Source organism: Ixodes scapularis, unplaced genomic scaffold (assembly GCF_016920785.2).
Source record: "Ixodes scapularis isolate PalLabHiFi unplaced genomic scaffold, ASM1692078v2 ptg000303l_1___fragment_1__unscaffolded, whole genome shotgun sequence".
Classification (NCBI taxonomy): Eukaryota; Metazoa; Arthropoda; class Arachnida; order Ixodida; family Ixodidae; genus Ixodes; species Ixodes scapularis.
This window is the reverse complement of record NW_024609955.1, coordinates 1,337,941-1,351,491: the sequence shown is the minus strand read 5'-3', so window position 1 is coordinate 1,351,491 and position 13,551 is coordinate 1,337,941.

Here is a 13,551-nt window from a genome sequence, read left to right as displayed (position 1 = left end):
GGAAAGTGTTCAGAACCTGTGGTGTGCCGCCCACCACGGAGCCCAACAAGGGAATAGTTAACGGACCATAACAAAAAGGGCTTTGCTGGAACCGTTAGACCATTAGCACTGCCCAGGTACTATAACCAAGTGTGGTTTTGGACGAGGAGTCTGTCGCCACCCAAGGTTAGCCCTTGCCGCCAAAGGAAATGAAAAAACGAAAGAAGAGAAAATGAGAAGAGTGAAAAGAAGGAGAAGACAAAGGTAAAAGAAGGGAGGGGATAGTAGAAGTGGCGACTGACTGAATCATCCTGGTCGGGCCAAGCCAGGACACCCGTCTACGGGAAGCGGGGGCCGAAGTGGTGTATTGCCTCACCCGGGGGGCCCCGAAGGGTCCAAACCTACCCCGGGTTCGACTCAACCACCAGGATGCCCTTTTCCCCGGACACGGGAAAGCCACGCACAGCCAGACGTGGGCGGGTGAACCCGCATGGCTCGGGGTCCGTGGAGACGCCACTCTCCAAACACCTGCTTTCACAGCTGCCCCCTGCGGGGTAACGTAACAATAACTGATGCGTCTATTATTGTGCTAACTGAGACCTGGCTTCGTTCTAATATTTCTTGACTGATTTCTTCTGACCTAATTTACAGTGTATCAATGTGATCGCAAATTCTCTACTAGGAAAAAGATGGGAGGTGGGGTGCTATAGCAATTGATGCATCATTACAATCTGTTAGGCGTCCAACCCAGGCCTTCATTATGGCGTTCCAACGTTTCACCATAGGTCGGCATTTCCGAACCCACTCACTCACCATCACATCACTAATTACAGCAACATCCAAAAGTCACAGCCCTTCACATCACAAAGTACATTGACGTCCAAAAGTCACAGCCTTTCATATCACAGAGTACACCGACGTCTAAAAGTCACGGCCTTTCACATCACAAAGTACACCTACGTCCAAAAGTCACAGCCCTTCACATCACAGAGTACACCGATGTCTAATATTCACGGCCCTTCACATCACAAAGTACACCGACGTCCAAAAGTCACGGCCATTCACATCACGGAGTTCAACCGGACAACAAACTCATCCCCATCACGTCACCGTGATCTCTGAACTCACAAAGTCATTCACCGTCACTTCACGAATCCGTCAAGTTCACGAAGTACTTCACCGTCACATCACGAATCCTATAGAGTTCATGAAGCATCACCACCAACTCTGAATTCACAAAGTCGCTCACCGTCACATCACGAATCCGACAGAGTTCATGAAGCATTCCCCATCCCATCACCGCCAACTCTGAATTCACGAAGTCGCTCACCGTCCCATCACGAGCTCATCGAGTTCAGCAAGTCGTTCCCCTCACGTCCGTGAACTGATCCCGTTCATGAAGTTCGACCGGTTCGACTTCATGGCCCTTCACCGAGTCACAGTCATTCACCGAGTCACAGCCATTCACCGAGTCACCGAGGTCACGGAAAGCGGCGTCGGCCCCTGCAGCCGCGGCCACCGCCACTGCCTCCGGCTCTCAGCCATCGTCGAAGTTCTTTCGCAGCGGCGCTGACGGCTCCAGATGTGTGTGTCAGTGTGTGTCTGTGTGTGTGTGTGTGGGGGGGGGGGGGGGGGTGGTATTGGGCTGTGCCGGGCAACGCACCCTGCACTTGTCATTTTCTTGGTTTAGCTTGTTCCCTCTGGCTTTTAGTTTTGTTGTCCCGTTTCTTTTATTTTCGTTTTGTTTCGCGCTTTCTTCATCGTGTGCGCATGCTGTGGAGAGCGAGCGGCTTCTTGACTTCCCTGCTTCGAACTTGTGAGATAAGGTGCTTGTTTCCGGGAGAGTTATAAGCCCCACGAATGCCCAGAACCAAAATGACTGCTGGTTTGTGGGCGAGCGGTATTACAAAGGGTGGCATCATCCTAGCAAAGCGCACATGAAGGCTCCCTAGACTTCGCCTGGTTGTCGGCATTGTGATTGTGGAGGCGACCCCACCTCAAAACCTTCTGGTCTGTCTTATTTTTTTTTAAACTTTCGTTGCACACAATTTTTTCCACAAAAAAAAAAAAAAAAGAAGGCGCTTATATTTTTGCTTACGACCGCTCGCCGAGGGGGCAAAAAGGAGAGACAGACACGAACCTGCGTGCACGATTTTTGTGAAACATCTTACAAACATTAATACGAGTTCATATTATATGAACGAAGACGTTTTAGCGAATTATATTTTAGCGAATAGAGATCACATACGCGAGTCGACGTTTAGGCATTTGTAGGGGCGGCAAACTGGGCATCCAAACAGACCGCGCCAGGCGGTCTGTTCGGAACGATAGCAAGGGATATGAACTCAAGTTCGAGCGTCAATCGCCAAAGGTTCGGCAAGCTCGAAAACAGGACAGCGGCGGGCTCCATTTTATCTATTCGGTCAAATGAACGCCGCCATTCGCTAAAGTGGCATTCAATGAAACGTCGTGGGCCAGGTTTCGCTCGCTAAACCGTCGTTCGATCAGTACAAAATTGTTCTGTGTATTTTATCTTAATAATTATGATCCATGGAAACCAGCCTATCGTTGCCTACCTCACTTTACGTCGTAAAATAGCGCGTTAATGCCACTTTCATAAGAGATACCATGATAACGCAATACTTCACAACCAACCGCTGAATCACCCGTCTAATATTTTGTCACGGATTTCATCATATATATATATAAAGTAGACATTCCAAAACAAGAGTCATCCATTCCCGAAAATTTCAGAGGACTGGAACTATCTTCCCACATCTGTTGCCACAATTGCCACTTACTATATGTTTAAAATTGCCGCAAATAATCTATACAGCTCAGGCTAAGCTCCAAAATGTACAGCTTTGTTCTGTTTTCTTCTAACTCCCGCTCACCTCTGTAATGCTGATGGCCCTGAGGGTATGTCAGTTAAACAAATAAATAAAAAAAAGTAAGTGCCTCCCCTGAAAAACCTCTTAAAGAGGCGACCTGCAGCTTGCCGAAGCAATGAAATCTGTGTTTTATTCGAACCCGTTGGTCAGGGTACACCTCATCATTAATTAAACCACTCATTGGATCATTCACCTTAAAAGCAATATGTTTACTTCTGAGCGTGTTCGTGTCGCTCAACCCACAGGGTGTCACAAAAGAAAATTTACACGGTCTTTTTCACCGTAAAAATAAACTAGGCATCGCCGATCGCTCATTCTCCGCCCAAAGGTAGAGCTAGAGGTCACAACCAGATGCCGAAGTTTCAGCCCGATCCGATAACTCAATCAAAAGTTAAAAGTGATTTTCTGAAAAGTTCAATGGGAAAATGGAGCCCATTTTCGCCCGTTTTCGGTTTCTGGTGCCATACAGCCCCATGTGTTTGAAAACGCCGTCGGCCGCCATTTTCCCATTGAAAATTTCAGAAAATCACTTATAACTTTTGACTCGGTTATTGCATTGGGCTGAAACTTTGGCATCTGATTGTGACCTCTAGCTCTACCTTTGGGCGGAGAATGAGCGTTCGGCGACGCCTAGTTTATTTTTGCGGTAAAAAAGACCGCGTAAATTTTCATTTGTGACACCCTGTACTTTGAGCGAAATGCAGTCGAGGTAACTAATGATGGCGGTCGACTCCACTTTTCTCAGCTTTGAACCAAGGCACGCGCGCCTCACGCTCGCGCGCTTCACGCTCGTTGTTTTACGCCGGGGTTTGGCTGCGCATAGACTCGTATTATAGGTAGCGTACTGTGTTTTCGGAGTTCATTTTTGAATAGAATCGGAGCGTGTTTTTCGGAGTTTATTTTGTAGCGTAGTTTACACTGGCCGAGGTTGAGAAGTTTCGCGTGGCTTCTCGCGAGCCGTGCTGCGTATGCGCGAGAAGCAGTGACGTCACACGTGTCAGCACCGACTGGCCCACCTTCAAACTTTACCACAGTTCGACTAAACATCTGTTGGACAAAGATTCAATCATTTGCTAAAGTCCGACGGGGCGGTGTTCGCGAATATAATAGACTCGGAAGCTTGATGGGACGCAAGTTCTTGAAGCGGGAATCTCTACGAAGCGTTTTATTAGAGGACCGGGTCTTCCAGTTTCACCCCTTGGCATTGCTTTCAGTCAGAATGGCACGCTGTGCGATTGATTGGGAGCTAGTGCGCCACTTTCCGCGAGAACACCAGTAATGCAGGCGGCTGCTACCAACGGAGAAAACTGCGAATGACAAGGTCTAAAGTATCTAGACTTAAAAATGAATTTTCTAACGTTATACTCACATGACGTGACGTGAGCATGTAAAACGCGGTGCTCAGTGGCACCTCATTTCACATCATTTTTCCACTGTATTTTATACACCAACTCATGTTTACAAACAAACTGGAGCGCTCCTAGCCGACGCCACCGGCGCCGCGCATGCGCGATGGGGTGTGGGCAAGAAGCTCGCCGCGTCGCCGATAAACAAACCATTGAATTGCGTTGTTGTCGGCGGTGGTGTGAGTCCCCGTGCACTTTTCTGCGTTGGAATTGTTGATTCTACGTCTTCCTGGGCATTGCCTGACTACTTGAGCAGCCTCAGCGAAATTACTGAGGCTCGCTACACCACAAAACTTCGCGTGAATAATGTGACATGCAGCGATTCATTCCGCGTGGACGCCGCAGAGGGTACGCTAAAGCCTGATTCGCATGATGAAATTTCGGTCGCAATTTTAAGTCATGACGTCGCTCGGGTTACAACAGCGCGAACCGTAGCTGAGATGTTCAACATCGATACTGAAAATCGCAAGCAGAATCGGACCAAGTCGTTGATTGTCACTGGTAACAACGATCAACATCTCCCTGTATCCACTGTTTACATCGAGCCTGCTTACAAATTTTCAAACTTAAGCATTTTGAGGCCTGCACTCACTTCTTATCGCAAGTACCGGGCCAACATTTGGTCCACGGCCGGTGTCGTCTAAAAGAGCAGACGACGAGCAGAAGCGTTTGAAAGAGCAGACGACAGTTCGAGCGATCAGGCGGCTGTTCGATCTTGAAGACGCACTGAACGTCCGCATGCAGGCGGTCCCAACAACTTGGCGGTATTCCCGCTTTCATGACGGAACAAAACAAATAAATCTGATGACAACAAATATCCGTGAATTTAACCCAAACTGCCTCCCGCCCAAGCAATCGTGGTCCGACGGCGACTGGTTTTCCATTTTCACGGCACATATCCACGTTCTCGGACGAACCGAGCACATGAAAACTGATCTTCAAACCTTTCTCGACTCTTTTGGTGCAGCCCCAGTCGCGGCGTTTTGACGAGAAGGCAAGTTTTTGTCAGGTTTTTTTTAATACAACGCTAGAATACACGTCTCACATAGGGACTTCCGCCTTCAGCCCCAGACCGGAAGTACGCCCGACGCGCGAACACCGCGCCGTGACGTAACAGAGATGAGTTCGTTGGTTCGTGTATAGCCAGAACATAATTTCGGCGACCTATTTGCCTATACATGAACTCATCTCTGTTACGTCACGGCGCGGTGGTGGCGCGTCGGGCGTAACAGAGATGCTCCTTAAAACAAACACCAAAAGGCTCCTTAAAACCAAAACCGACAGACTCCACACGTAACTCGTAACAAAGAAGAACAGGTCACAACGAGTCGACAAAGGACTTAAAAGGAAAAACCCGAACAGCGAACTTTTCCTTACACCTGGCAAGGTCAAACTTTGTACCTACAGGTTACCTCAAGCTTGAAACACAAAAGCTTGCCCCAAGCTTGAAACACAAAAGCACCAATCACAAACGAGCGTGTTGGGGACGAATTAAGTAAGTGCTTATACTTCCTGTTTACACGTCTAAGAAACTAGGGAGTTTTGTGTATTGTTCCCATAATTCCTGTAAGGATACCCGGTACTCCTTTGTCGTCTTTGTGCATGCATAGTATCGTTATTGGGTATCGTTACCGAGCACAAAAACCGTCTACAAGAACTCCCTACCGTTTATCGTTTTTCTAGTGAAATTAAAGACGACGTTGGCAAGGAGAAGAAAGCTAACTAATCTCGAAGGGAAGAGGTCGTCTTCGCTCCTTCAGCTCCCCTTGGTAACCGGTGATTTCTTCAAGCAGACAGAGCCAGTGAGGACGCCTTCAGCGAACATCAAACATAGTCTTTGAGATGAATAGAGGCAGGTTCTTAATTTTGTTTTTGTTACAAAAGAAGGGTCATTTTGAAACAAGGTCTGGTGGGAAATGCAAGATGGGAGGACGGGTAAACAGCTCGTCCACACTTCTAGACGGGGAACACAGCCTGTCAGAAAAACTGGACATCGCCAGCTCATCTGACAAAAAGGTGAAATGTCAGGCTCTAAAGAGCGTGGGAAAGTAAAAGCTCTTTGAGTGAACCGACGATACGTGCCCCAGAACAGCACGGCAATGTGCATGAAAAAAGTTTAAAGGAACGCGGCAAGCCCGGTTCAATAGTTTTCCATGTTTTAAAAATAATAGGCTTATTCAGCTTTTTGCACACCTCGTGTGTTTGTTTACCCCTCAGACGCTCTGACGTACCGCTATTTACACCTCGTTTTGACCAATGACGGCGCGCGCTTTTCTGTCTCGTCTTCGCGCGTTCTGTGCGCCCCCTTTATGTTTCCCGCTGATTGTTGTGCCATTCTTCGTATTTACTTATTTTCAATGGGTCACGATAACGTTCGCAAGCGCGGAAGACACGTTTTGGTACCCCTACTTGCACGTCGTATAAACACTTACTTCGAATTTGACTTTGACCTCGACCGCGCACCTTGTTTTTCATTGGTAGCCTGCTTGCAACAGAAAGATGACGGTGATGACAACGTAATCGCGGTTTGCTTGTGGTCCTGTGTGATGGGCTCTCACTTCCGATCGAAGTGAGAGCCATTCGTATCGCTCCGACGCTGTTGAAAAAACTCAGCATACCTTTGAATGAGTCACTTGCTCACGAAAATAACGAGGAGACGAATGTCTAAGCGCTTATGTAAGAAGAGTGGTCTCGATTTCAAATAAAAATCACTCCAGCAAAATGTGGCCGATATGGTTCGTATGCAAAACTAGCTAGCATAAAAAAAGAGATAAATTCAGAAATGGGGACGGTCTATCGTCTCCCCCCTTGGAAAAGATTTATGTCATTTTATCAAGAATCTTTGAACACTCGTACCCCGCCTTCGCGTTCGAAGCGCTGTTCACGGAGTAAGGCTAGGCTGCTTAGTGGATTGAGTTTCGCCACGTGTTCGTTGCATATTTTCTGATGGGGTCCGGCTTTTACACACAAGTATCGTGCCAGTAGCTGACTTTTGCTCAAATAAACAGAAACAAAAACCTCTTTAGTCAATATTCACGTTCAACGGAGATCGAAGAACTCTGTTCGTATTCCTGGAATTCAAGAACTCAGGCATATGCACGGCTGTGATGAAAACTATTATCGGCAACAGTCAAGCGAAGCCCCCACCTAAACGCCTGAGAGCACGTAAAATCCTCTCCGCCTGTTATTGCAACGGACACGTCCGCGCGCTTTTTAGGAAACGTGGGCGACGAACCGTGATGCCAATCGGCTGCTTCCTCACATTTTTAAAATTATCATAATTCTCTGGCATATGAATAAAGCCCGTAAACTTCCGTGATTTTTCTAGAATAGCGTCAAGCCTTCCCGAGATCTTAGATGCTAAATAGCGTTTGAAAAAATCCGGAAGCGGCCGAAACAGATCAAATCCGGCGCACACTTTTTCGTGTGGACGAATAAAAACGAGCGTATGCCGCATATTACCAGCATCAGAATATTCGTAAGCATTATTAAGCGAGAGCGAGAAAACAAACATTGTATAGTCCAGTTAGGGTCACACCAGTACTCGCGTAAAAGCTCCGGGAAGGCGGTTTTATTTGTGTTTCCTTGAGGGGTGCGCGCACGCACGCACTTGCAAAAGACAAAAACATGGGCGCACGGACGCACGCAGATGCAATCAACGCGAAGAGAAACCCTCCCGTGGCAGAATAGCACAGTGGCAAAACGACACCTTCTCCGGCCCCCCCACACACAATGACACACACAGACACACACACACCGAAAGGAGGAGCCGCCAAGCCGCGCCGCGCAAAGGGAACCCCACGGCCATGCAGGAGGCTCAAACGTCTGCCGCGCACAGACAAAGCCCCCTAACGTTCGCCAAGCTGCACGTGTACTACGCGATGCGGGTACGCACGCCCGCAGTATCGGGGCAGAGGAGCGGAGGCCCGCCAAACTCGTTGGAGCCGCCGCTGAGTCTGTGCCGGTCCAAACATCCCCCCCCCTCCCCCCCAATCCCCATCTGGGAAGCGCTGGTGCCGCTTCGTCTGCAATACACAGTCCCCTCCCCATTTCCGATTTCGCGCTTAAGCCGCGCACAGTCGCACACGCAAAATGCCAGACCCTCTTTTAAAGTCCTCCAAAGCAAACGCCCCCTGCAGTTGCTTCCCCCAAACGTTACCAGACCGCCCCTACGAATCTCGTTCTGGCCTCTAACAGAAGTTCCTTCCAAGTTTCTGCTCCGTCTGCACTCTATACTAACCACCACAGCATGTTTGTGCGTTTAAGGGCACCAACATGCTGCAGACACTACCAAATGTCAAGTTGGCTATCAGTCGCGAAGAGTACGCACACGCAAGCAAATCCATACCAACATCTCCTGAGTCCTGACTCCTAGTTCACGAACTCAGTCCCCATCACATCACAAATTCAGTTCACGAACTCATTCACCATCACATCACGTATACACCAGAGTCACGAAATCCTTCACTACTGCATCACGGGTACGTCAGAGTTCACGAAATCACTCCCCGTCACATCACGGCTCCTTCCGAGTTCATGAAGTCACTCCCCTTCGCATCACGACTCGTTCCGCGTTCACGAAGTCACATCCACTTCACATCACGGCTTCTTTCGCGTTCACGGAGTCACGCCTGTTCACATCACGACTCCTTCCGCGTTCACGAAGTCACATCCCCTTCACATCACGGGTTCTTTCGCGTTCACGGAGTCACGCCTGTTCACATCACGACTCCTTCCGTATTCACGAAGTCACATCCCCTTCACATCACGACTTGGTCCGAGTTCACGAAGTCATTCACAGCCCTTCACCACGACGCGGTGAGCGTGAGTGAGTGTGAGTGAGCGAGTTCGTGAGTGACTTCGCCGAGGTATGCGTTTCACTGGTCGTCAGGGACTGCCAAGCGTTGTGTACATAAACAATGCCCTCACATTCTAAAGGACTTCAAAGGACTTGCGTGGCATAAGGAACGTGCAGAAAGATCTACGTTTCCAGGGCCACTGCACACAACATTGCTTCAAGTGGAAGTTTATTGCAGAGGGAGAAGTGTCGTTGGCATCTTCTGGGAAAGAATAGAAAAGACAGTGAAGTGCAGCTTACAAGTTATACTTGAAAAAAAAAAAAAAAAAAAAAGTTTGGCTTTGAAGAAATGCCAACTATTCTACAAGAGGTCGAAGCCATCGTGAACTCTAGACACTTGGCTCCGGCTCACGACACTCCACACGAGACAGAGGCTTTAAAGCCTGTACCCTTCATGTCGGGATTGCAACTGACAGCGCTTCCATCAGCCAGTGTGGAAAACATGCCAAGTTCTAGAAGAGGGCAAGTCCCCAGATATTAGCTGCACGGGCAGAAACAGACAGGAAGAGAAGTTCTACAAGAGACACAGATCAGTTCTGGAGGAGGTGGCAAAAAGGATACCTCCTCCAACTCCGCTCTGCGCACCGGTCGACCAAGACACGTACAAACAACCTGTGGAACGGGGACCCTGTTCTCGTATGTGAGGACAAGAAATCCCCGTTCATGTGGAGAATGGGAAGGATCGAAGAAGTTTAGCGGGGCCGAGACGTGAATTTGTGTTTGATGCACCTACGATGTTACGCTTCAACGCCCCGTGCAGCTCCTCTACCCCCTTTGAACTGTCCGAGCGAATAAAACCTTCGTGACTCCTTTGTGCAGGAGAGAGGATGTTGCATATTCAAAAGGATTGGAATGACATTTTCCACCCCACTTCCAGCAAGCTCCCCCAGGGTAGGGTCGCCAAACTCGTCGAACGCAAAGTTGAGCTCGAAGTTTGCAGAATGCGCTAATTGGAATCTTGCGACGATGACGTTGCGCCAAGCGAAATGCCAATCATTAGATCTTCCTCATTTCTTCGAAATCGGCAAACTTTGTCAAATGTAGCAAAGTTCATTGAGGTGCGCGTGCAGCGTGTTGATTGAACGGTTGCGCCGACAATGCAGCGCCCGTTTGTCCCTACACCCCTATGCCACGCTACAATTAATGCTTTGAGGATTGTCCCAAGGCGGCCTGCTGACACGCCAAATCCATCCAAACTTTGTGTAAAAAAAAAAGCAATTAGAAACTTTGTTTGTTGAAGCTATCATTGACAACAGTGCGACGTTTCAGAACTTTGCGAGAGCCGTGGTCTGAGCCCGAGATCTTCGCTTTGGACCGAGGCAAAGTTAAACTTTTTAAACATAGCGATGCCGTACACTGCGGTCAATCTTATCTACCGCCACCGTCGACGTCCCTACTGGGACAACCGGAAAGCTTTTGAACTCCCCTATGAGGACGTTTGGCGACAGATGCAGTTATCGAAGGCCGTTGTGCGTTGGCTATGCGACGAGCTTCGCTCGGCGCCCAGACTAGGGAGGCGACGGACAATCGCGTCCACGATGACTGTTGAACAGCAAGTCCTTTGCGTGCCCTGGTCCCGAAGCACGGTGGCGACTGACAACCACCCTTCAGTCACCCGGACGACTGTGAGCCGGGCGGTCAGAGCTGTTGCGGCTAACATCGTCGAGTGCCTCGGCAGCTGTTGGATCAACTTCCATGCGGAAAGCAAGGCCACCACCAAGGAGCGCTTCGGCCGAGTCGGCTGCATGCTTGGTGGCTTCGTTGGGTGCGTAGATGGGACTCTGGTCGTAATGCTGGGCCCGCGAGACACGTAGACCGTCACCAAGGCAACCTACTGGTGCCGAAAGCACAACTACGCTCTGAATGTTCTTAAGTGGTGGTGTTCATCTCTTGCTGTCCTCTCTTTTTATGAACTGTGTAGTCGCATTTGGCAATCAATTCAGTAGAAACTAATGATTCCTCTGCGATACGTCACAGTGTTTTTATGCTGTTCACTCGTTCACATTGACTAGAAAAGACAATGTCTAGCCAGACAGTGAGAGGGGTTCTACATAAAGAATACATGCTGTAAACAACTTTATTTTTGCGGGCTCTATCTTTCGTAAATTCGGCAAAGTGTGGTTTACGTCAATATTTCGCGGGCACGAAATCTTGAGAATCAGGGTGGAGTGCTGTGCACTTGTTACCATAAGAAAATATATTCGTGGGACCCATTTTTCGCAAAATTATTCAGGTCACGAAATGTTTAAAATTTGGGTCGTTTACAGTTCTCCTTTTTCTGTCCTCTTTATATGCTTCGGGGTTTTGTGTCCCTCCTACTTTCCTTCTTTTCCCCGGCTCCAGGGTTACCGTGTCAGAGTAAACATCTTCCTCTGTCTTCTTTTTTTTTTTTTTTTTAACTATACGACCTTGTCCCATGCTTGCACCTTGTTTATCTAGTCAAAACGTTGTCAAATTATTGCTCGTACTTTGATCTGTCAAGTTGATAATAAAAGCACATGTTCATTGAGCGACCACTTATTCTGTTTAAAAGGAGCAAAATAAATACAAAAAAACTCTTCGAGTCAGGATCTCGAAGCTTGACAAAAGTGGTCTTTATCGAGGTCGTTGCCGCATCATACCCGCTGTGGTGCGTGAAAAACGGACTTGTATGCGTTTGCACTGGAGTTTGTTGGATCATATCCTTCTAATATGAGTATGGCCGTATAGTTTTGTCGCGAAAGCAATATAATGCAAGTTAAAACAAGCATTTTTCTCTGAAAATCCGTGCAATAGGTAAACTTGCGAGCAACTTTGTACAGAGCATTTTTTGTGTCTTCAGTGAGTGAAAAGAGGAAGTGCACATTAAAGTTCTTGTGTTTGTCTGCCAACATGTTTCTGATTGTAGTGTTTCTAGTAGACAAGACCATCTCTTCATGAGTCTATGCAAAGAGTATTCTATAGCTTGTTGACTTCTCAAGGCCTTGACACACAATGACACGCATAAGCTATCTTGTTGAACTCAGATATATATTTTAGGATACTTCAGCACAGAATAAGCTTGTTCAACAAGTACTAGAAACGATTTAATTTTCGCACGGGACCCAATGAAGTCAAACTTCATTATTACAAACACTAATATAGCGAAGTACCGGATATAGCGAAGTAAATACGAATTTTGGTGGGTTATATGCTTTATTTCAATGGAAGTTCCACCTTTAAAATGAAACCGAAACCACAAGATCCGATGCGATATTGGTTATAGCAAAATTATTTTCGGCCGCGCACGACTCGAAATATGTGCAATACGCAAAAACAAAGCTAGAAAATCTTACGGCTTGACATCTAGGAGACTTTTAGGAGACATATCAAAAGCGCAGACTGTAGTAACATACAAGAAAAACTGATGTTAATGAAGCTTACGATATATTCATTAAAATTGTCATAAATCTGTATACATAATCTTTCCATTTAAAAACATTGAGAACCAACAAACGAGCCTGTAAGCCTTGGGTGACTGAGGATCATCTGAAATCGATGCGTATGAAAAGTAGCCTATACATTGCATTTTCAAAAACAAGGAACCTTGATAAGATAGCGGAATTCAAATCCTTCAGGAACCGCCTAAATGCGGATTTAAGACGTGGAAAGCGCGTCTACTACATGCAACAGTTTGACTGAATTCATGAAGCACTCCGACTTGCTTTGGAAGAAACTTCCTGCTCTTTCAGGCAAGACGCCTAAAATATATAGGAAAGCTTATTATTATGGTAGAGAAAAGTGTGGCTCTGCATTATCAGATGAGCTTAATAAATATTTTGTTCGCACTGGCACGGGAACTTATTGTAGTGGTGCAGCTAAAAACATACCAAGAATTCGCAAATCTATCTTTTTTCATCCTCCCGACGAACGTGAAGTATACTCAACCATATTAAATTTACGAAACAATTTTAGTACCGATGTTGATAGTCATAATATTAAACCAATAAAATTTGTTCCTGACCTCATTTTGTTTTTTGTAACAGATCTTCATAATCTTGCTCTTTCATGTAGGTTTAGAAAGAGTTATATACGTAAAAACAGGGGACGGGACAACACATCTTTCAACTTTTAACCTCCTTTTAACTTTCCCTCTCCTATAGTGGAGCTCCGAAGGCGAAGCGTACGGCAATAAATTCATTTGTTTGTTGAAAGTTGAAAGATGTGTTGTCCCGTCCCCTGTTTTTACCTATATAACTCTTTCTAAACCTACATCATTACCAACGCGCTCACTAAGAAGTTTGCTCTTTCATCTGGGCATATTTCCCATAAAATGCAAATCGCTAAAGTCGCTGCATTGTTCAAATCAGGAGATGGAAACAGTTTGGGGAACGATCACCATATATCTATACTTCTTGTTTTTTCAAAAGGCTTAGAAAAGATTATGTACTCCAGAATT